Source organism: Erpetoichthys calabaricus, chromosome 15 (genome assembly GCF_900747795.2).
Source record: "Erpetoichthys calabaricus chromosome 15, fErpCal1.3, whole genome shotgun sequence".
NCBI lineage: Eukaryota > Metazoa > Chordata > Cladistia > Polypteriformes > Polypteridae > Erpetoichthys > Erpetoichthys calabaricus.
Window position 1 is genome coordinate 12,187,914 of NC_041408.2, and position 23,555 is coordinate 12,211,468.

Sequence of the window (23,555 nt, forward strand, 5' to 3'; positions counted from 1 at the left end):
ATACGCACAGATGTAAATGGAAACAAGCTAGATGGAGAACTTCTGGCTGCTTTGTCATTTACATCTTATTATTAATAAGGAGCTATTAAAATAGTGAATTCAGCTGTTTAAGATTGAAATAAGCAATTAAGGGTGGGGAACCTTAACAAGCGAGACCACTAAAATGAAGCATCAAAATGTCACTTAAGCAATAAGGGCTTCATCAGCAATAATTAACTTCTCATTAAGAAACTGGGTTGCAACAAAAACCTGCAGCCATTGCGGCCCTCCAGAACCGACATTGCGCACCCCTGGTCTAGCTAATCGCTAAGGCCTATGTCACATTACGCAACTGCTAGTCGTGGGATATGTCAGATTAGTCAGCCAAAACCTCGTTGTAAGACCATGTCAATTTAAACGATTGAAGATCGCTGCCTGTCGCGTGCCCACTGTCCAGCACTGCCTTTTTCTGACAGCTAATACCGTGGTGCCTGACAGAGCTGGTGCTGTATGAAGGGTTAATAGTCGTGGCGGGTTCAGCAGCAATCTCGGCCCTATGTTACTTTTTTCCCCCTTGTGTTGTAAAACGCAAAACATGAGACGTCAGACAGATGAGCCTCCCTTCTGATTGCGAGGTGCTGCTGCTGTACGAAGGGATAACAGGTATGGTGAGTTCAGCTTTGTCTCTGCCTGTGCGTAAAACATGAGACCTCAGAAAGAAGAGCTTCAAAATACACGTGTTCCTTATTCCTCTTCGCTACATTCTATGCATTTAACATCTTGATAAGCATTCATTGGTTGTCGCTCTTAAGCACATAGAGCGCACCCCTGTGACTAAAGACAAAATCAAACCTGTTCAAAGCAGGTCGCAGACTAGTTGGTCTCAGTCGTTGCCACCAACCGCCTCGGACTCGCTAAGATTATGTAAATGAAAGCTACAACTGAAAGTCGCTAGAAAGGTTGTCTAATGTGACATAGGCTTAAGCTGTCCCGAGATTCATCCATATACTGTCTTCATGGTTGTCAAGGCTGCTGCTGCTTCAACTACATGACTCTGTAGCTTGTTGCTGATTCCCACAACTCTTTGTGTAAAGAACTGCCTCCTTTCTTTTGTATTAAATGCACTTGTTAATTTCTACTGTTGACCCCAAGTACACAAGACATTATCAAGTCAATAGAATTTTGCTGGATCGACTTTATCAACGTCTTTTTGAGAATTTTGAAGACCTGGATTAGATCCCCATAGAGTCTTCTCTGCTTGAGACTTAATAAGTTTAATCCTCTAAATCTGTCAGAGTTACAAAATGTCGTGGGATGCAGTTAGTTGCTCTCTTCTGCACAGCTTCATATGCTCTGTCTTTTTTTGTACCATGGAGACCAGAACAGTACACCATACTCCAGATGCAACCATCTCGCTAGTGCATTGTATTGCATATTCTAAAGAAGTTTCTTCCATTTGGGCGAGGCCCTTACAGGTGATAAATATTGGAAAGAGTGGGACATGCCAAACCAACCAAACCTGTGAACACTTGGACTCGTGTGAGTCGGGGAGCAAGTCAGACTTGCCAAATGTAGTTGCAGGATCTCATTGTCGTGAGGATGTCAAATTACAAGACTGTGAATCGCAGGTGATGACGGATTACAAGATTGCTTCATGACATTTCATCATTGAGATTGTGCCACTATTTTGTAATCAAGTAACATTCTGCCCGAAATCGATGATGGCTATGCGAACGTTTTCCAGGTATGGTGACATTCTACTAGTGAGGCCTACTTAATAACCTGACAACTTGTTGCATGCTTTTCATGTTTCTAATTCACTCAGTTTCCATAAAGTTATTCCAAAACAAGTAGGACAAAATCAATGAAAAATTTATCAAACCTGTAAACTGATTATTAGAATGACTTATTTTATGTAAAATGTCTTCTATTACAGAAGTGCCATGTTGCATGCGTGTTACTGGATCTCAAGTTTGGTTTTATTTAGTTCTGAATTAACAGCCAGTGGATTAAAAGCCGACACATGCCACTTGTCAGCTTTTGTTTTAATCTTTATTTTTGTTGTGACCCCATAGGGTGTAACTGGCGTTTCCTCCTCCTCTTCATCACTCTTTCAGCTGTCTCTTTAGTTCACAGCATACAAAGAGGAATCCCTTCCGACTATTTACTCCACCTCATATTTCTTTCAAATGACTGTTTATAATTTCAGGCGTGAATCCAATCTTGCTTGGAGCTTAGGCGCTATTTTTTTTTTTTATTATTTCCAAAGCTGCTGACATTTCACTCCCTGAGAAATTAAGACTTGTCAGTCCAACTTCAGCACAAACAGGGTTATTCCGCTTATGGTACGGAAATTTCCCATTTGCTCTGACTGGTTGGGATTCTTCTAGGATTCCCGTCTCCTCCCCAGAGACGACTGCTGGCAGCAGACAGAGTGACTGATGCTTCCTGAAAAACTGGATGATTTTTCACCCAAAAGGGTTGGGGGGTGGGTTCCGTTGTGTTTTTATTTTATGATATTTTCACACATTGTGACTCGGTTTGAATCTATTATAAACATATAAGATAAAGGACATGGCTAGGGGGGGTTTAAGGGGCTCCTGCAGGAAGCTTCTTTTGATATCTAGTGTTTGTAAAGCCAGCCTCACAAAGTCTCTCGTGACTAGGTCCCATCAACGAACGCGGACTTGAGTAGAGTCAAGCGGCTTATAGAGCGCCTTCACATACCATTTTTTTTTTTCCCCACATTTTATATTGTTTAGAAAGTCATTTAAATTAAATTTTTTCCCTTGTCAAGCAAGACTCAGTACCCCAGAATGATAACAGAAGTTTAGAAATTTTTGCCAAATGTATTAAAAGTAAACTGAAATGTTACATTGACACAAACCCTCAGTACGACTTTTAGTTTAGCAATTCCAGGCTGGAGTCTTCTTGGGTTTGACGTGACGCACTTCACACCCCTGCGTTTGGAGATTTTCTGCCATTCTTCTCTGCAGATCCTCTCAAGCTCTGTCATGTTGGATGGAGACCTTATGGTCTCTCCAGAGATATTTGATTGGGTTTAATGTCTGGGGAATGGCTGGGCCACTCAAGGACATTCTCAGAGTTGTCCCCTAAGCCTCTCCTGTCTTGTCTATGCTTTGCATGAACCTTCAACCCGTTCTAACGTTTACACCGCTCTGGAGCAGGTTTTCCTTACGGATATCTCAGCACTTTGATTCTTTCAACTTTCCCTGTTGGAAGGTGAACCTTCTATGGAACCCAGGGAGATGTCCTGTGCCCATATTTACCAACCATCTCAGAATAGAGAAACAGTCCTAACTGGCTGAAAAATCTCATAGTGACACACATTTGGACCTACTTTTCGAGAAGGGGTTAAAGCATTTTACCAATTTTCCTAATTTAGGAAACTACTCCTAACTTCAACTATAATATAGTGAAGTTAATTATATTATAGATAGACAGATAGTGAAGGGTACTATATGATAGATAGATAGATAGATAGATAGATAGATAGATAGATAGATAGATAGATAGATAGATAGATAGATAGATAGATAGATAGATAGATAGATAGATAGATAGATAGATTGTGCCTTTCACTGTCTGTCTATCTATCTAAGATGGACAGTGTTGTTAACAATAAGTAATACGGGAACCCAAATGAAATGTTGGGGTGCCAACTGGGCCACCTGGTTTACTTGAAAAAGGCAGGAACAAATGTAACAGGCACTCAGTGGTGCTATGACTTACAAAAAGTACAATTAGCCATTGGGTAAAGAAAAATTGATGCAAGAAGCAGTCAAGTTTTAGGGTCAGAGCTCCATCTTGCAGATTGCTCATCTCACATGAGACACCTCCTTCCTGGAGCGCCCTGCTTTTATAGGTTGTGGAGTGGAGGGGGCGGGGTAAGTTTCCCTCCTTGAGTGTCTTTCTCAGACTTGTGGGTGGAAAAGGAGACAAAGTAATTAGCTATTGTGTCCCCTAGTGACCTGGGGTGGTAGTGTTTACCTCTGATGAGCTTGAATGGCGACCCCTCTTATTTGAATGTTTGACAATAGATAGCTAGATATAAAGACAGATATGAAAGACACTATACAATACATTGATACGTTACAGTATTTTAGTATGGGTAAATATTAAAGTTGTTTCTGGCTGAATATGTCTGTCAGCATCACATCGACATTGGGTAATACTGTGAAATGTCTGACAGCTGATTTTCATCATGCTTTAATATTGTGTTATCCCTCAATTATAAAATAGCTTTGATTTGCTCCCCCAGCATACTGAACGTGATAACTAGCAGATGCTCTTTCAGATGAAATCCTTTTTTCTTTGTGTTTATGACAGCAATGCACACAGGAAATTCCCACTAATGGACAGCTTTTAATCTTACCGATGACCATTTAAATGCAGTGATAGGCCTTTCACATTATGAAGTTCATAATAACTAATTGTTTCCTTTCTTATTTTTCATAGATATTCATAAATCCCTGTGGAATGTAGCTGCTAGAAACACAAGCCTTCAAGGTTCCCCATAACTCTCATTGCATTGAACGTGTCACTCCAGTAGATGGGGCTGTACGCACCCCTACACTGACGTGTCTGTACCTAAAATGCTGAAGCCACTGTCATCCAAGTCCATGTGTGAAAAAAAAAATATTATCTTCCTGTTTATTTTTTTGCTTTTTTTAAACTTAGATGTGGTTATTGTTATATTTCAGCCAGTGTCCCAACACCAGGTGGAGTACAATTCCTTGTTTGATGTTCTTTTTCTTCACTTTTGTGTCATTTATTTATGTCAATGTTACTTTTATTAATTCACTAGCAAAATACCCGCGCTTTGCAGCGGAGAAGTAGTGTGTTAAAGAGGTTATGTAAACATATATATACATATACATATATACATATATATACATATCTAAATATACATATATATATACATATACATATATATATCTATAATAATACAAGGCAAAGCCCTCACTGACTGACTGACTGACTCACTCACTGACTGACTGACTGACTCATCACTATTTCTCCAACTTCCCGTGTAGGTGGAAGGCTGAAATTTGGCAGGCTCATTCCTTACAGCTTACTTACAAAAGTTAGGCAGGTTTCATTTCGAAATTCAAAGCGTAATGGTCATAACTGGAACATATTTTTTGTCCATACACTGTAATGGAGGAGGCGGAGTCACGTATCGCGTCATCACGCCTCCTACGTAATCACGTGAACTAAAAACAAGGAAGAGATTTACAGCACGAGTCACACGCGGGAACGAAGGTAAATGACGTTAATTTTTGACTGTCTTTTAATACTGTGTAAGCATACATATTAACACATGTGCAATTAAACGTGTGCATTTACGGGGTGATTTCTCAGGCTTAAAAGCTCACCTTTTATCAAACGCGGGAACAAAGGTAACTGACATTGTTCACTGTCTTTTAATACTGTGTAACCATACATATTAACACATGTGCAATTAAACGTGTGCATTTACGGGGTGATTTCTCAGGCTTAAAAGCTCGCCTTTTACTAAAAAGGTAAATGCAAAACTATTTTCAATCAGTTTATTGAAACGCTCCCGTTAAGGATTGCAATAACATATTCGCGAGATAAAAGAACGAAGTAGGGGGAAATGGAGGAAGAGCCGCAAACAGCGAACAGCAAAAAATTAATTAAACAATTGAGAACGGAGCGAGTTAAGCATACAAGCATGTTCATAAGGGAAACAAAGCACGGTGTAAAACGTAAGTTTAAATTAAGTTTATAGAAACGCTCCCGCTGCGGATTGCAATAACATATTCGCGAGATAAAACTTTAATGAGAAGACACGAGGCATAAACGAACCACACGCCGTGGCGCAACGTTAGGGGCAACAGTTTCAACCATTCTATGATCTGCTTCTCGCAACTGAAAGACGGCACATGGCGGATGTTAGCCGACTTGCTGACCGCAACGTTAGGGGCTTCAACTATGGCGCTGACGCCACATCTCAGTGCCAACACTTTGCAGACTCTACTTAAAAGACACGCCCTCCTCACTGGACAGTTAAAAAGACCAATCAAACTAACGATGACATCAAGTATTACCCAATCAAAAGTAGGAAAGGAGGCATCTTCATAAAATGCGTGTGGGATGATTTGCATGAGACGCTGCTTTAAAAAAAAAATTATAAAAAAAATACGGGATAAATCCCGTCCAGTATTGATTCAAAACGGGACGCGCAATTTCATTCTCAAACGCAGCACGATTCCGTATTTTAAAGGACGGGTGGCAACCCTACAGTGCCAGGTAACCACCCATACAATCACATTGTGATTCAGACTAGGAATGCAATGAATGTAATTACCCCGATCTACATACAAGGCGAAAGTCTTGCAACATTCAAAGATGATGGTTTGGGATAAGTACACCATACAACATAAAAGAGCTTATGAAGCCTTGAACCGAAAAAAGCAAGATCTCAGAGATCGTAAAAAAAAAATAGGAGGTAATGTCGTTTTACTCGCTGTAGATTTTAGTCAAACATTACCAGTTATTCCACGAGGGAGACCAGCAGATCAACTCAACGCGTGTTTAAAATCCATGCTTCTCCCACGCTCGGTTATATGTCGCGTGTTCTCGGGTAGGTGCACCAAAAAATGTATACATTTAAGCATGTAATGGGCAAAGAAAAAATGAGGTATACCCGAAGGCACTGCAGTAGTACTTAATGTAACTTTACTTCTTAAATGTTAATGTTTTACTGTTTAATAATTTATACGCTTCTTATATGTTGTTCAAATTCTTTTATCAAAATACCACTGACAGCGCAATGCACGATAACATGGAGTGAATACACCATACGCATCATATATAAAATATATGTGTGTGTATATATATATATATATATATATATATATATATATATATATATATAAATATAATATATGTGTATATATATATATATATATATATATTAATTATTTATATTTATATGCAATGTGCTTCTTATATATTACTTCATATTCTCATATGATAATGATGTTAATGTTGTTTATATTGATTTCTATGTTATTGTAAGTGCCCTTTATTTGTGGAAAAATAAATTTGGCAATTAAACTTATTTTATACATACATTTTATTTTTTTCTCTTGCACTCAGTGAGCGAATCCACTGGGTAATCAGCTATATATATATATAGATAGATAGATAGATAGATAGGTATGTGTATATATATATAGATAGATAGATATATGTGTATGTATGTAGATAGATATGTATGTATATGTATATATGTGTATATATATGTAGATATACAAATATGTATATGTATATATGTGTCTGTATGTGTATATATGTTTATGTATATATATGTTTACATAACCTCTTTAACACACTACTTCTCCGCTGCGAAGCGCGGGTATTTTGCTAGTATATACATATACACATCCACATATATATATACAGTGATCCCTCGCTATATCGCCTTTCGCGGCTTCACTCTATCGCGGATTTTATATGTAAGCATATTTAAATATATATCACGGATTTTTTGCTGGTTCGCGGATTTCTGCAGACAATGGGTCTTTTAATTCCTGGTACATGCTTCCTCAGTTGGTTTGCCCAGTTGATTTCATACAAGGGACGCTATTGGCAGATGGCTGAGAAGCTACCCAACTTACTTTTCTCTTTCTCTCTCTTGCGCTTTCTCTGATCCTGACATAGGGGGTGTGAGCAGGGGGGCTGTTCGCACACCTAGACTATACGGACGCTCGTCTAAAAATGCTGAAAGATTATCTTCACGTTGCTACCTTCTGTGCAGCTGCTTAGTGAAGCGACATGCTTCACGGTGCTTCGCATACTTAAAAGCTCGAAGGGCACGTATTGATTTTTGACTGTTTGTTTTTGTCTGTCCGTCTCTCTGTCTCTCTGCTCCTGACAGAGGGGGTGTGAGCTGCTGCCTTCAACAGCTTTGTGCCGCGGTGCTTCGCATACTTAAAAGCCAAACAGCCCTATTGATTTGTTTGTTTTCTCTGTCTTTATGACAGTCTCTGCTCCTGACGCACACTCCTTTGAAGAGGAAGATATGTTTGCATTCTTTTAATTGTGAGACAGAACTGTCATCTCTGTCTTGTCATGGAGCACAGTTTAAACTTTTGAAAAAGAGACAAATGTTTGTTTGCAGTGTTTGAATAACGTTCCTGTCTCTCTACAACCTCCTGTGTTTCTGCGCAAATCTGTGACCCAAGCATGACAATATAAAAATAACCATATAAACATATGGTTTCTACTTCGCGGATTTTCTTATTTCGCGGGTGGCTCTGGAACGCAACCCCCGCGATGGAGGAGGGATTACTGTATATACACATATCAACATATATATATATACACATACATACACACACACATATACATATATACATATACACATACATACATACACATACATATGTATATATATATATATATATATATATATACACACACATACATACATACATATATATATATAGACATACATATATACATACATACATTCACATATATATCCCCGCTGTTTTATAAACGAACGCCATATAAGGCCGTCCTTTCTCCTTGCTTAGCGGTTCTGTATTGTTTTATTGTTCGTTTATTACGATTGTTATAGTTATTGTGTAGCAATTTGATACTCACTTTTCTGTTCAGGTACCCATTTTCTTTATGTAATCCGCGGATTCTGTTAGAAAGTGATCCAAAGTCTCGTTTATACCTCATGTCTTCTCATTAAACTTGTATGTTGCGAATATGGTATTGCAAACGGCAGCGGGAGCGTTTCTATAAACTTAATTTAAACTTACGGTTTACACCATGCTTTGTTTCCGCAGTAGCTGCACTTATGAATATGCTTGTATGTGTCACTCGCTCACTTCTTATTGTTTCGCTGCCTTCTCAATTGTGTAATGAGTGATCACTCGTGCTGTGTTCAGTCAGTTCACATGAGCCGCTCTCTTGTGTGATGTTGCGATGTCCATGACTTTATTTAATGTTAGCTAAGACCCGGCACTTAAAAGTTTCTCGCTACAGCAATTTTAACTCTGTTACAAAGTGATCCAAAGTCTCGTTTATACCTCGTGTCTTCTCATTAAACTTGTATGTCGCGAATATGGTATTGCAAACGGCAGCGGGAGCGTTTCTATAAACTTAATTTAAACTTACGGTTTACACCGTGCTTTGTTTCCGCAGTAGCTGCACTTATGAATATGCTTGTATGCGTCACTCGCTCGCTTCTTATTGTTTCGCTGCCTTCTCAATTGTGTAATGAATGTTTTCTTCAGCGCTCTTTGGGGCTCTTCTTTGTTTTCTACGTACTGCGTTCACAGTCAGTTCACGTGATTACGTGGGAGGCGTGATGACGCAATACGCAACTCCGCCTCCCACGGCCATCGAGCTGCAGTCTATTACAGTATATGGACAAAAAAGAGGTTCCAGTTATGACCGTTACGCGTAGAATTTTGAAATGAAACCTGCCTAACTTTTGTAAGTAAGCTGTAAGGAATGAGCCTGCCAAATTTCAGCCTTCCACATACACGGGAAGTTGGAGAATTAGTGATGAGTGAGTCAGTCAGTCAGTCAGTCAGTGAGTGAGTGAGTCAGTGAGGGCTTTGCCTTTTATTAGTATAGATTACTTTGTTTTCTATTGTGGAATAAAGCACAAAATAAGATCATAAAGATTTGAGGGCACCACAAGTGTCCCTGTCAAACTGATGGAAAAAAAATAAGACAAAACGGATAAGACGCTGTTCAAGCGGAATGTCTTTTATCTAACAGGAGTCTTATGCTGACTGCCCTCTAGATGGCAGTGCAGCCACTAATGAGGCTGAGCAAGCGGAAGGGGCGGGTCCAGCAGGTCTGAAACCAGAAGTGACATCAGCTGCCTTTCAGCCATTAATCTTCCGCTCTGCAAAGGGAGGAAAAGGTACAGAAGCATAGGGCCACAGAGAAGAAAAGAAGTGTATGTTGAGAGTAAAGTCAACATGCCAACTTTATTCTTGACATTTCCGCTTTAATCTCAGCTGGTGGGCCGCAGTAGCTGCAGATTTTCATTATAACCATCTTAATTAGTGAGCCGTTTTTGCTGCCCATTAACTTGTTTTGCCTTTGTTTTAATACAAAGATAGATAGATACTTTATTAATCCCCAATGGGAAATTCACATACTCCAGCAGCAGTATACTGATAAAAACAATATTAAAGAGTGATAAAAACACAGTGCAAGTTCAAAAATGCAAGGTGGAGAGTGCAAGGCGGGTATAACAATCAGTAACTTTGTATAATGTTAACATTTACCCCCCCACGGTGGAATTGAAGAGTCGCATAGTGTAGGGGAGGAACGATCTCCTCAGTCTGTCAGTGGAGCAGGATGGTGACAGCAGTCTGTCACTGAAGCTGCTCCACTGTCTGGAGATGATCCTGTTCAGTGGATGCAGTGGATTCTCCATGATTGACAGGAGTCTGCTCAGCGCCCGTCGCTCCACGGATGTCAAACTGTCCAGCTCCATGCCTACAATAGAGCCTGCCTTCCTCACCAGTTTGTCCAGGCGTGAGGCATCCTTCTTCTTTATGCTGCCTCCCCAGCACACCACCGCGTAGAAGAGGGCGCTCGCCACAACGGTCTGATAGAACATCTGCAGCATCTTACTGCAGATGTTGAAGGACGTCTGCCTTCTAAGGAAGTATAGCCGGCTCTGTCCTCTCTTGCACAGAGCATCAGTATTGGTAGTCCAGTCCAGTTTATCATCCAGCTGCACTCCAAGGTATTTATAGGTCTGCACCCTCTGCACACAGTCATCTCTGATGATCACGGGGTCCATGAGGGGCCTGGTCCTCCTGAAATCCGCCACCAGCTCTTTAGTTTTGCTGGTGTTCAGTTGTAGCTGGTTTGAGTCGCACCATTTAACAAAGTCCTTGATTAGGTTCCTATACTGAATTGACGTGACTCCGACTCCTTAGTTGTTTCTTTTTCCTTAATGAGCAGCCAAACAATAATGAGTCACAAAACAAGACCAGCTCACCTGAAAATAAAGAAAGGTGAAGGTCTCTGCCATGTTGGTCTGCTCAGGTTACCAAAACATCTTGATAGTGGTGTTAGAAACAACAGAAAATCAACAGAATGAGAGCAGCAGCAAGTCATGATAGTCAATAACGGCTTTAATTAATAGCAGGAATCGGCTTCTCATTAAGAAACTCGTTGGAGTTTGACATTTCAGTTTAGTTGGTCATCTGTTGGCTCGTTTCACATCTCATTTCTGTTTGGCTGCCTTTTCAGGAAGAAAAATCAGTTCAGAGGACTGAATCCTTAAAAACAGGGCTACTAAGATAGATAGATACTTTATTAATCCCACGGGGAAATTCACATTAATTAATTAACTAATTAGCAGCGAAAACTGATTAGGAAAAGGGTTTGAATAAAAACCTGCAGCCACTGAGGCCTACCAGGACCAGAGTTGGACACCCCTGTCCTAGATGAAGTACAATTAATGACAAATGAACCAATGTTTTACCTGTACTCGGTTTTTTCGCAATTGTGTGTCTAAACAATACGTGAATGAGATGTAAGAGCTGGCCGGCCGAAATCAACTCTTCTACAGCATCCCCCTGGCGGCACCCACGGTACCCAACAGGGCTGAGATATAGAATTCCAAGTCTCAACGTGCCCTGTGGGAATCTGGGACACCGCTACAGTCCAAGGGAGCTGCCATCGAGTATTTTGGGGGAGGCAATCTCTTGGTTGTCCCGGCTGGCCGTCTCTTACAAAGATTTAGAGAGGTCACCAAGAAGATTTGGTGTATCCTTAGTCCACCCTTACAACAGACACTTTTGAGGTTGTCAGCAAAGGGTGTGAACATTGAGAAAAGAACAGGAAAAGAGAGAGCAAAATGAAAGAAATGCAAAGGGGTTGATATCCGACAGGCCGGTTTCCTCGTAGGCTTCGATCCAAAGGCTGTTCTTCCACATCCTTGAAAAGCTCCCAGGCCTCTTGATTGCTGTCATGTTCTAAATTATCTGGTGGACTGAAACGCTGCTTCTGTTACTTGTTTCAGGGACCCTGTGGTACATTGTGAGTGGAAACATCAGCTGGCATATATCAGTATTTATTAGGGAGTGAGGGAGGCCGAATTGGCTCCGTAAGGCTGGTACATGAAACCATCGGATCTGCTGGCATCATTAGAGTAGATTAGACATACTTTACTAATCGTGAAGAGGAAATCAAAATGCACATCACAGCAAAAACATAAAATGCATAGATACTGACTTAAAAGTGCAACAGAATAAAAACATTTAATAAATATTATGCTAAAATAGCACAGTATATTGAACTCTCTTAAGGTCTTCTGGCTGGGGTGAAGAACGAGACGCCGGGAGGAAGTGTTGAATTCCCTAATGGCAACAGGTAAAAAAGACCCCGTCCCCATAGTGGAATGAACCTGTGGGTGAAAGTGCTCCAAGAGAGCGCCCTCTGGAGGGGATGGCCAGAACTGATCGTGACGACATCCCCTCTCCCACAACGGCCCCCAGGGTGTCCAGAGTCACCGGTAAGTTTACTGATCACGTTTCTTCAGATGGTTTTTCATCCCCTCAACTCAAATTGTTTTCCCAGGAGACCACCGCCTAGGACAGGAGTTCTCAAAGTCTGTCCTGGGGACCCACTGTGGCTGCAGGTTTTCATTTTAACCCTTTCCTTAATCAGTGACCTGTTTTTGCTGCTAATTAACTCCTTTTGAATTCATTTTAATTGACTTGCTCTTGAAGTGACTCAGACCCCTTCATTGTTTCTTCTTCCTTTATTAGCAGCCAAACAGTAATGAAAATAAAGAAAGGTGGGCGTAGGCCCTGAGGACCAGATAAATTAGAGAGCATCCTCCACACCCATGTGCACCTGGTGGGCAAACTGCAGAGGATCAAGATGATTTTGTTTCAAGACCATTCTGTCAAAGGTCTTCTTCATGTGTGACGTGAGATCAGCGGGTCTACAGTCCTTGGGGGCACTGGGCACTGTTTTTTTTGGAGCAGGGGAACCTCCTTTGAGGGGAAAAAGAGGGCAAGCACTGAAAGACCCCACAGAGCTGGTTGGCGCATGTTTCCACCAGGCAAAGCCTTGTCCATGCTGAGTTTCCCCAGCTCTCTCCTTACCTGGTCAATGGCGACGGATCCTCTGGAATTTTGGAGGGTGGGGGACACCACAGGTGTTGCGTCATCGAAGGATAGGTCCTGGGGAAAGGAAAGGGTTTTGAAGGGAGGAGGTGTTGGGGGGGATCAAACCCGTTAAAAGAGCTGCTTGAATGCCTTCACTCTCTCCTTGTTCCCTTTCTCCGTAGATTTTGTGGTCTGCCTGCAGGCAGCAATTGTCCTCGACCTCCTGCTTCCTGAACGCTACTCTGCTTCAGCTTGTCTGAAAGTGAACTTTTCAAGTAGAATGCTTTGAAATGATAACCTCCACCCCCCCCAATCGAAGATGTTAAATATCACTTGAGTGGCAAGGGCACATTTGCTATCCCACAGATATTAATACAGCCTCCACGCAGACAGTCTACATCTCACCACTGAGGCTCGGAGCTTCCCGGTGTCTGGTATGCTGTCGTGATGAACAGCTGCTCGAGACGTTTATCAGCATGAAAGACGCCTAGGCACTGTGCCAGGCTGCCGTTTTCCCGATGCCAGGCAGGCTTTGTCTAAAAAATGGGGGGGGGGGGTGTCACAGAGATTGCATCCTGCTAATGCGGTGCTTTGCCAGCAGCCTCTTCAAATGACCAGAATGGTGGCACTTGTCTAACTTTACCCTGCACTCTTTATATCCGAAAGGGTGGGTGGTTGGGGGTCTATCCTTGGTGGGCTGCTTTGAATGCTTTCTCTTACATACACACACACACACACAGAGGAGAGTCACAATGCAAATCCAAGTGACAGCTGAAACTGTCCATTCCTGTCCACAGAAAATCCACCCACCCGTCTAACGAGTGGGGTCAGCTGCATCTCGAAACGTCCGCGGAAATTGTCATTCTTTCCAAGGTCAACTGGCATCCGTAGCTAGGTAGTCTTTGAACCCGCGTCTTTCGTGGGTGAGGTTAAACTGAAACACGCTGACAGAAAACATGGAGAGTGATCAAATTTGGACTAACATCATCCTTATGAAAGTCTCAAATGGGACAGGAAAATGGCATAAAGAAATGCCCCAAAGCCGAATTCCCTCCATCTCATGGGCTCTTCGGCCTGTCATGATGCTTGTCCTCGTGTCCTTTTTTTTCAGTCCGTTTTCATAGGTTTGTTAATTACTAGCTGTCTCCTGCATAGTAATGAAACAGGACAAACTTTAAAAATCAATAAAAATAATAGTTATATTAATAATAATTTACTAATAATAGTAATACAGTGGAACCTCGGTTTGCGAGTAACTTGGTTTACGAGTGTTTTGCGAGACGAGCAAAAATTTTTAATAAATTTTGACTTTGATAAACGAGCGAGGTCTTGCAGTACGAGTAGTCCGTATACGCTTTGTTTGCTGAGCGTCGTGTGATCACAACTGAGCTGATGGGTCTTGTCTCTCTCTCTCTCGCTGCGGGATTGTGGGTAATCATCTCCTATTCTCTGTCTGAGTCAGCGTGCCTCACTCATATAGTCAACATCCATACGAGCGTATACTGTTTACTGCTGCATTGTGTGTGTGTGTGCGCGTGTGTGTATGTATGTGTGTGTGTCTGCTCGCACGCTCGTGTGTATGTGTGTGTGCTCGCGCGCACGTGTGTGCTGTATATGTGTGAGTCCCCATCTTGCACCCTAAAACACGAAGCTGAGTCTCAGTACTTTAGCTACACCAGCTTAACAGCAACAGCGCGGTTATTTATTGTAGCGGGATCTGCCGCTCTCCTATACACAGGCACAGCAGTCGGGCAGTAATAGTGATACTGTGCCCTGCACACTTATAACGTTCCTTGTATCACCCATTGACGGCAGGCGCTTATAGCATGTCCGCGATCTTTTCGGATTCGCTTTTACAACAAACTGCTACAGCGCTGGGAGACTGCGATTGCTTTGGGACGCTCTTCCGCGTGTCGTCCCGTTGGGTGGAATCCCACAAGAGTTTAGAAACTCACTCACACCAGCCATGATTCTTTTCAAAGGTAAAGTGCAGGTTAATCTGTTTTATGTATTTTTACTTTATATTTGTATTAATCATTTTTATATGAATAGTTTTGGGTTGTGGAACAAATCATCTGAGTTTCCATTATTTCTTATGGGGAAATTCACTTTGATATATCAGTGCTTTTGGACTACGAGCACGTTTCCGGAACGAATTATGCTCGCAAACTGAGGTTCCACTGTAATTTGTACTGAGAAGAATTTATATTGATAGCTTTCATATCCGAGGGCCTCTTGATATACAATATTTTTGTTTTTTCTATCAGGGGCGAGAATGTCGCTGTGATCTCTTTGTGAAAAATGTAGAAAGTTGGCAAGGTATCTCTGACCAAGCGGCAGATCGGTGCGCTGCATCGTCAAACGTTGCCACTATATCTGATCGTGTTCCGCTCCGACGGGAGAGTGTCCTCCGCGTGAGGAGAAGAGCACATGGCCGTGATATCTCTGGCAATGAGCAGCTACCCTCTAAAACACATGGAGCTCTGATCTCTCTCTCTGAAAAACGTCAAACGTTACTCCTTAACAATCTATAGATGATAATGTCTGCTGAACAAACAGGTATTGCTGGCTTAGCGGAGGCGAGGTACACTCCAACATGTGGCGAGAGGTAGACAGACTCAAACGGAGGCTGACATGTGAGTGAGGAGAGCCACGCCCAGCTCCCTACTCCTGAGGTCCCGCCTCCCCTGCCCCTCGGCTCACAGCTTGTCTCTTGGATTTACGTGAATAAATCGGTACAGCGAGCGAACTATGAATAGAGAGAAGTCGCAAAATCAACCGTAATGTTCAAGCAAATTCTAGAAAAAATCCCGATCTAAATCCATCAAGTAGTTCTCTTGTGGAAAACGGACAGACATACAGACAGACGTTGGATTTTTATATACCGTACAGTATATACTCACGGATAAGTCGGGTCTTGAAACCCGAAAAATCGATCACAAAATCGGACCCTGACGTATACGGCCGTTCAAAAATGCGACATTTTTTTTAACATCTTCTTGCCTCCTCCAGTTTCTTGGACACATCGAAATTTGTTGCAGCAGCGCAGTTACCAAGCTCTTTCGCTACTTCAACGACGTTTAATTTAAAACCTGCTTCATATTTTCTTCTGATCGAACGCTCCCTCGTAGATAAGGGATGCTCTTACGATAAAAGGTGTATGAGGGTGTGAGACACAAAAAACACAAATCAGTGCAAACGTCGCTTCGTAAGAGTTTGGGTATCACCGTGTGGTCACATAGGCACATTAGATAGAGAGAGAGGAGAGGTTAGGAGCACACGCCGATACCGCACATTGACGCACCCACATAGAACAAAAAGGCCGTGTGCTCCGTGGTTACTCTCTCAGGTGAGCGTCAGCATATCGTAATCTCTTGGACCAATAGCGTGAGTTTTCCGCATTCGACTTATACGAGCGACATTATAAAATACCGGAAATTATACGATAAAATCAAGTCCTGACTTATCCGCGGGAGAACTTATCCGCGAGTAAATACGGTATATATAGAGATTTTAAAATGATTCGTCGTCAGTTTTGCTCATTTCCAGTGGCCCACATTTTTTTTCTTTTGGTAATGTGGCCACTAGAGGGCGTACCACCAAACTACACACACACACACACAGAGTTCCCAATAACGTGTTCTTGTCACAGGCTTCCTTCCCTCAGTGCCATGGCGGCTCTCGCACAACACACTACGGCCTGGTAATACCGTCAGCCACTCCCTGTGCTCCTTCCACTCTCCTCCACGTCTCCAACTGGAGTGTTGTCCATCTTCCTAATTCAAGTGGAGGGCTCAGGTTTAACATCTTTACCTGGAAGTAGATGATATGCAGAGGTGGCCGCCCCGGCCGAGAAGGAGGGTGGCTCCTTAACACTTTGAGGGCTGAATATTGTTTCCAAAATACACGCAGTTTTCTGAAAAGCCCGCAAAGTGATGGCTTCACACATAAATCAACATAAAACATCTGTTGCTGTGTTACTGTGGCCGCCAGTTCGCCACCTTCAGCCACTCGCGGGCGGCACGACAGCTGGCAGGAATGTGTGGCAAATGTGTCTTCGCATGGTGCAGTGCAGCACCACCTGGTTTGTTTGTACCTCTTGTCACTGTAAGTGGGGGTCCTACGTTTCCGTAGGCTCGTCACCTACACAAACCACGATCAGCTGACGCCGGTACCTCCCTTTCATTTTCGATCTCGATCTCCAGAACACTTGCTATCAAAATCGGAGTCCGACAGGTCAGAGTCCAACGATAACATGCAAAACGTCGTCAATGGTGTAGTTTGCTTTGTGCGTTCGCTGCGATCTCGCACCAGATATCGATGCCATTTTTGCCGTTGTTTGCTCTTCACTACTAGTGCCAGCGCAGAGAATGTCGGTCACGCCAACAAAGTTAACTTTCCTTTTAGCCAAGGGAGTCGAACTAAAACGTAAAGGCGGGTTTTGTCAAAGTTTACCATTGATTACTACCCTCAACCCCTCCTACTGACAAAAATCGATATCCGCCCTGAATGAGTTAAACCAGATGGGAGGCCAGCCCTATGCCACTCCAAGAAACTGGGCAAAGAAAACTCTTCCTTGACCAGAATAGAGGCAGAGGATGTCGGTGCCAGGGTTGCCCATGTAATGGAAGGACTGGGGAAGAACAAAAGATTTGGTACATTGCCTCCTCCAGAACGTTAGATGGCAGCTTCCCCAGGTTGCAGTGGTGCCCCGGGTTCCCACAGGGCACTATAGGACTTGGAGTTCTTTGTTTCCGCCTTGTTGGGTACAGTGGGTGCCACAAAAACTGAAGAGCCGTATGGCATGGTGTTTCCTGCATTAACCCGGAAGTGCTTGCAGACCACGGGGGCGGAATAGCAGGAGCACTTCCAGGTTAGCCAATACAAAAGGACTTGCCACCCTCATCCAGGGAGTCGGGGTCGGGTGAGAGTGGACAAAGCTCGCCTGGGTGGTGCTGAGGAGTAGAAGAGAAGATGAAGAGATTTGTGGTGATTATGATCTTGGACCTGTGTGGACGGTATTTGTATAAATACATCAGCTTTATTTGAGAGGGACTGGCTTCTGGGAAGTGATGTCTGGGGTTTGGGGCTCTCTGGTGCCCACTAGTGGCACACAGTGTTTCTTCCAGGACCACAACTGTCCTTGTATCTTTGCTATGGTGGCCCCCACAGAACCTGACAGGGCAGACCTCGTGACACCAGAACTCCCTTCCTGCTGCTGCCCTGCAGGCATCCATAATGGGGTGTGCCTGATGAGATGCTACCACCCAATGTACAGGAGGACGCTCTTCCTATAGCAGGCAGTCACCCACCCACTGTGCTGTCCTTCCCGGGTTGCCAAGTCCATCAAAGGTGCCACTCAGGGCGTCTTAGGATGCCAGCCCTGATGTCGCGGCTGTTAGTAATCTTCCACATCTAGAAAGAAGGTATTGCCTGTCCCTCCCTGACCTTCTGATATCAAGGCCTCGTAGCCTGGTAAGGGACTGGCCGGGATGCCCTCACAGTAGCTGTTTCGTGTTGGTGTTGTCCATGGCGAAGCAACATGGACATTATGAGTATCTCGTCATGTATGCAACCAGCACCGTAATTATGGGAGTTTGCCAGATTCTGATAAAACATTTCCTTTATTGGCTTCTCAGCTGGAACCGAGTCTAAAGACAACCCTCTGGGTTAGCCGGTCAACGTACACCCCTGTGATCCTGAGCTGTGGGTAATGACTGACAAGTGGCAGAAATGTAAGGCTGGCCTGACATGAGAACGAGTCTCAACACACCGGAAGGGTTTGGGGAAGCCACCCGTATATTGTCCCTGGCTGCAAAAAGGGTTTTGAGATTGGCACTGATGTGCACAGCTTGAGTTCCAGAGTGAACTGATTCAGTGGTGGAAAAGATGGCGGCTTTAAAGGGTGATGCCGGAAGTGATGTCATCTGAGGCCGGAAACCAGAAGTGACGCCATTCTTGAAGCCGGAACCGGACGTGACGTCGTTGTTGTGAAATCAGGTAGGTTTTCCTATAGTTGGGCTGCAGGGACAACAGAAGAAGGTTTAGCGCACCCTGCCACCCCCTGGCCTGGTGGATAATTACCCCAACTTGATCCACTTGGCACACTCCACGATAGGGAGAGAAGGTCAGCGGTTTAGGAGAACCTCAAAGTAAAGCTGCTGCTCCTCCAAATCAAGAGGAGACAGTCGAGATGGTTTGGGCATTTTGTAAGGCTACCCCCCGACTGACCTACCCTTCAGGAACATTCCACTGTGTAGAGACCCTGAGGCAGACCCAGTACACGTTGGTGGGATTTCTGACTTGTCTGGAGATTTCCCAGCAATCTGCAGCTGAGGACAGTGGCCTGCTGTCACTCCGACCTTCACTGGGAGAAGCACTTTCAGAAAAGGAGACGGAATGAGACTTTCCAGCTCCTGACTTTTTGCTTTTGTTCCTCAGGTACAGTTCTTGGGTATGATTTGGGGTCTTAGTCTTCGGGTTTCGATTACTTGCCTGGTTAAACAGTTCCTCTCCTGATCATTCCGCTCAAATTGTTGGCATCCTGGCACTCACCTTAACTCAGCCAGTGCTATTCTGTTTATTCTTTGTGTTTCACATTCAATCTGTAAATCTCTTGTTAACCAGTCCTACTCCTCCAATATATCTGTCATTAGCTCTTCCACTCTGACCACCCTTAGCTGACCCTCTGTGTCTTTTCAGTCCCCACTCATGCTGTCTATCTTTACATTGTGAGCTGCCACTCTTACTTGACCTCTCAATTGACTATAATTACACACTGCCATGCTTGATGGATAGGAATCTGTCTACCTCCCTTCCTCCCTCCCTAATTAGACTTTGACGCTCTTATCTATCCTCGATGAATCCCCCGCTCCCTTCACTATCGGTGTCCTCTCCTACCCTGTGTATCGTCACGCATGCTCGTCAGGGGATCGTCTACCAGGTTTTTCTGAGGTACCCTGGGGTGAGAGGAGGCGCTGTTGTTAACACCGTCATCTCTTTTTAATACCCACAGCTGTGAAAAGATGCCCACTGAGGGACATGACTGCGCCCCTTGCCAGCTGTGACAGACCAGATGCCCCAGACAGAGGGGTCTCAATCTGGACACGTGAACTGCCACCAGAACGGACCTCCTGAGAAAGACCCCCTCAATTGAGCTACAAATGTTAGAGATTGACAGAAAGTCATGAAGACTCCTTCTTATTTTTGTTTAACTGATGTTTGTGCCATCGAGGGCTTCTTTTGTTTACTATTATTTATGTTGTGAGAAGTTGAGCAAAATGACCCCTGTTATTGGCTAACTAAAAAGATTACAATATGCAAACTTTTGAGGCAACTCAGGCCCCTTCTTCAGGCACGATGTAATGTATTATTTGTGTTAGAATTAGAAGAGGTGAGCCTTCCTTGACATCCATGAGTGTCCTTCCACTCATTCACGTTATCTAGCTACCTATTGTTACACATGAACATCAGAGGATCATTCTCTAAGTTCTTCACAGCTATGTGCTACCACCCTAAGCCAAGAGGAGGCGCTGCGACTAACTGTCTTGTCTGCTTTTTCCTCCACAGTGCAGAGAAACCGCAAAGTGAGGGCAACTGACTCCGCCCCTTCCTGTCCCTGGGCCATAAAAGTGAGACTAACTGAAAGGAGGTGACACTTCTGGTTCAAGTGACCTAAGAAGAGGAGCTTCACAGCTTGCTCACGAAATTCTTGTAGGAGAGCTGAAACTAGCCCAAGTGTTACAGGGCAGCCTTTTTGTTATTCCGTTTTCAATGTCATCGCGCATTGTTTTAGTTTTTCTTACAAGTAAATGTAACGCACAACAATATGTGTTGTTGCATCAGACTGTTATTCACTCAGAAGATCTATCTATCTATCATAAAATTCCTTTCTTGTCAATTTACCTAATTTTTTAATCTTGCCTACTACAGTGTATACCATCTATCTATCTATCTATCTATCTATCTATCTATCTATCTATCTATCTATCTATCTATCTATCTATCTATCTATCTATCATATAGTGCCTTTCCTATCTATCTATCTATCTATCTATCTATCTATCATATAGTGCCTTTCCTATCTATCTATCTATCTATCTGTCTATCTATCTATCTATCTATCTATCTATCTATCTATCTATCTATCTATCTATCTATCTATCATTGTTTTATATAGTGCCTTATCTATCTATCTATCTATCTATCTATCTATCTATCTATCTATCTATCATCTCTTATCAATGTATCAAATTTTTTAATCTTGCCTACTATACCATCAATCTATCATTAAGATTTTTTCAATCAATTCATCGTTAGCTTTATTTACTTCCAGTTGCCACCTTGGATCCTGCAAGTCAGTGATTCAGTTGTTTTCCTTTTGGTCTTCATGGCTTTTACCTCCTTGGTTTGGTTCTGGATTACGATTTTGGGTGTTGATCACTGTATATATAAATAGTAGCTGAAGTATCGTGGTGTATTTATATATTGGGTGAAGGTAAGTGTTTTAGTGGCCTATCCATTATCTACACCGGTAAAGAGTCACCATTGGTGGTTCAAGGGGATGGGTGGTGGTCCGCCTAGGAGTTTCAACTGAGTGTAGGAAGGTTCCCCTTGCAGCTGTGAGCAACCTTAGGCTTTCATTGGAGTTTCCAGCAACTTATGAATGAGGAGATCTGAGAAACAAGATCATTTATCCTGACATGATTACTTCACATTTCTTCCAAGTGTAATATTGGTAGCAGTAGCAGCGTATTCTTCCTTTCCACTTTGTCGCAAAGCTCACAGCCACGACTTGTGGCGCCCACACTCACCCTTTAGAGCGCTCCGGCTAAGTATGTGTTCTGTGAAGTGTACCAACGTCTCTCCTTCCTCGCTGTCCATGCTAATGGTGATGCTGTCTCTTTTTTCCTGCCCCATCTTCACTCGTCTGCCCATGAGTCAGTGGTGCTGCTCACAGAGCCCGCAAATCATTTGTCCTGCGCCCCGAGAGCTGCTGTGACTGGTAGAGGTAGCAGACCTGGGGGGACTTTTATTGTTCTGGTGAGGATGAGAAAAGAGCAGTGGAGGAACAAAATGGTTTATCTTTCTGTTTTGGATGTTAACGTATTTATTGAATTGCTATTATTTTTGAACAACCTGACATTGATTTATTTCACTAACATGGATATTATGGCCTGTTTATTTATTTGATCGATTTATACATTTAGAATATGCACTGTTTGCACCTTAGTGAGTACTTAACTCTCAATGTTTAAAGTAAACTCTAATTATTTTGAACAATAAGCCTCACTTGTTTGCCCCCTGGCCTTGGTCCATCCACAGTTCATGACTAGCAGTGCCCCAGATAAAGGAATAATAATAATAATACATTTTTATTTATATAGCACCTTTCCCCTGCTCAAGATGACCATGGCTGTGGGTCTGGGGGAATCACATTCACACCTGCGCCCACCAAATGTGGCAACTATCATCTTTTAAATATACATTGGCAGTAGCGTAGCGTGGGTGTCAGCTGCCCGGGGCGGAGGAAAATTCCGCCGCCCCCTTATTTAGGTATGGTTCAAATTTTTACAAAATATTATTATTATTTATTGTGAAATTTTTCCGCCCCCTAAAAGTGCCGCCCGGGGCGGGCCGCCCCTGCCGCCCCCACTACACTACGCCACTGTACATTGGCCAATCAGAGCCCTTCAACCAGTGCCTCAACCAATCAGATGCTCTTTCTCTGCATACATCCACACCTGCCCCTCTTCATTAATCTTCCTTTGCCTATCAAGCGCTAGAAGCCTCAAACAAGCCGGCCCACTTACAAGTGCCTCACTAGACCCCCTCATTGAGTCCGATACTCATTTGCTTTTACTGCTTAAAACTAACCAGCGGTTCTACACACTGAACCCCCCGGGCCCTCAAAGTTTGACTCCGTCTCCCATTAAGATCGAGACAATTTCAGCCATACTGTCGACTGAGGCACAATATGAAAGGAAGAAGTGGTGGGAAAAACGAGTAATAGAAGAAGAACTCCGGGGTACTACAGTCAGAACAAGGTGGGTGAGGGAGTGGAGCAACGTGCCAGTCGGCCGAGAGCCAGCGTGAGGGCAATCTGCAGTTGCAAGTGCTGGGAGTCGGGACTCTTTGGGATGAGTAGCATATTCCGAAAAGTACAATTCCAGTTTAGAGAAAGAGAGAGAGACACGGCCTAAACAGCAGCTGTGGGAGTGTAAGTGCTGAATGACAAGAGAAGATTGAGAGGCTCCCAGCCAGAATAAAAAGGCAAACGCCATAGAAGTAGTGAGATGAGAAGTCACTTCATTGAATTCAAGTTGGTTTTGTGTAGCGATGTTCACAGAGCATAGACTCAGGGTTCTGGCATGTATATTCACCTTAATAACCTTACGTCTGTGTGTCCAACCAGCT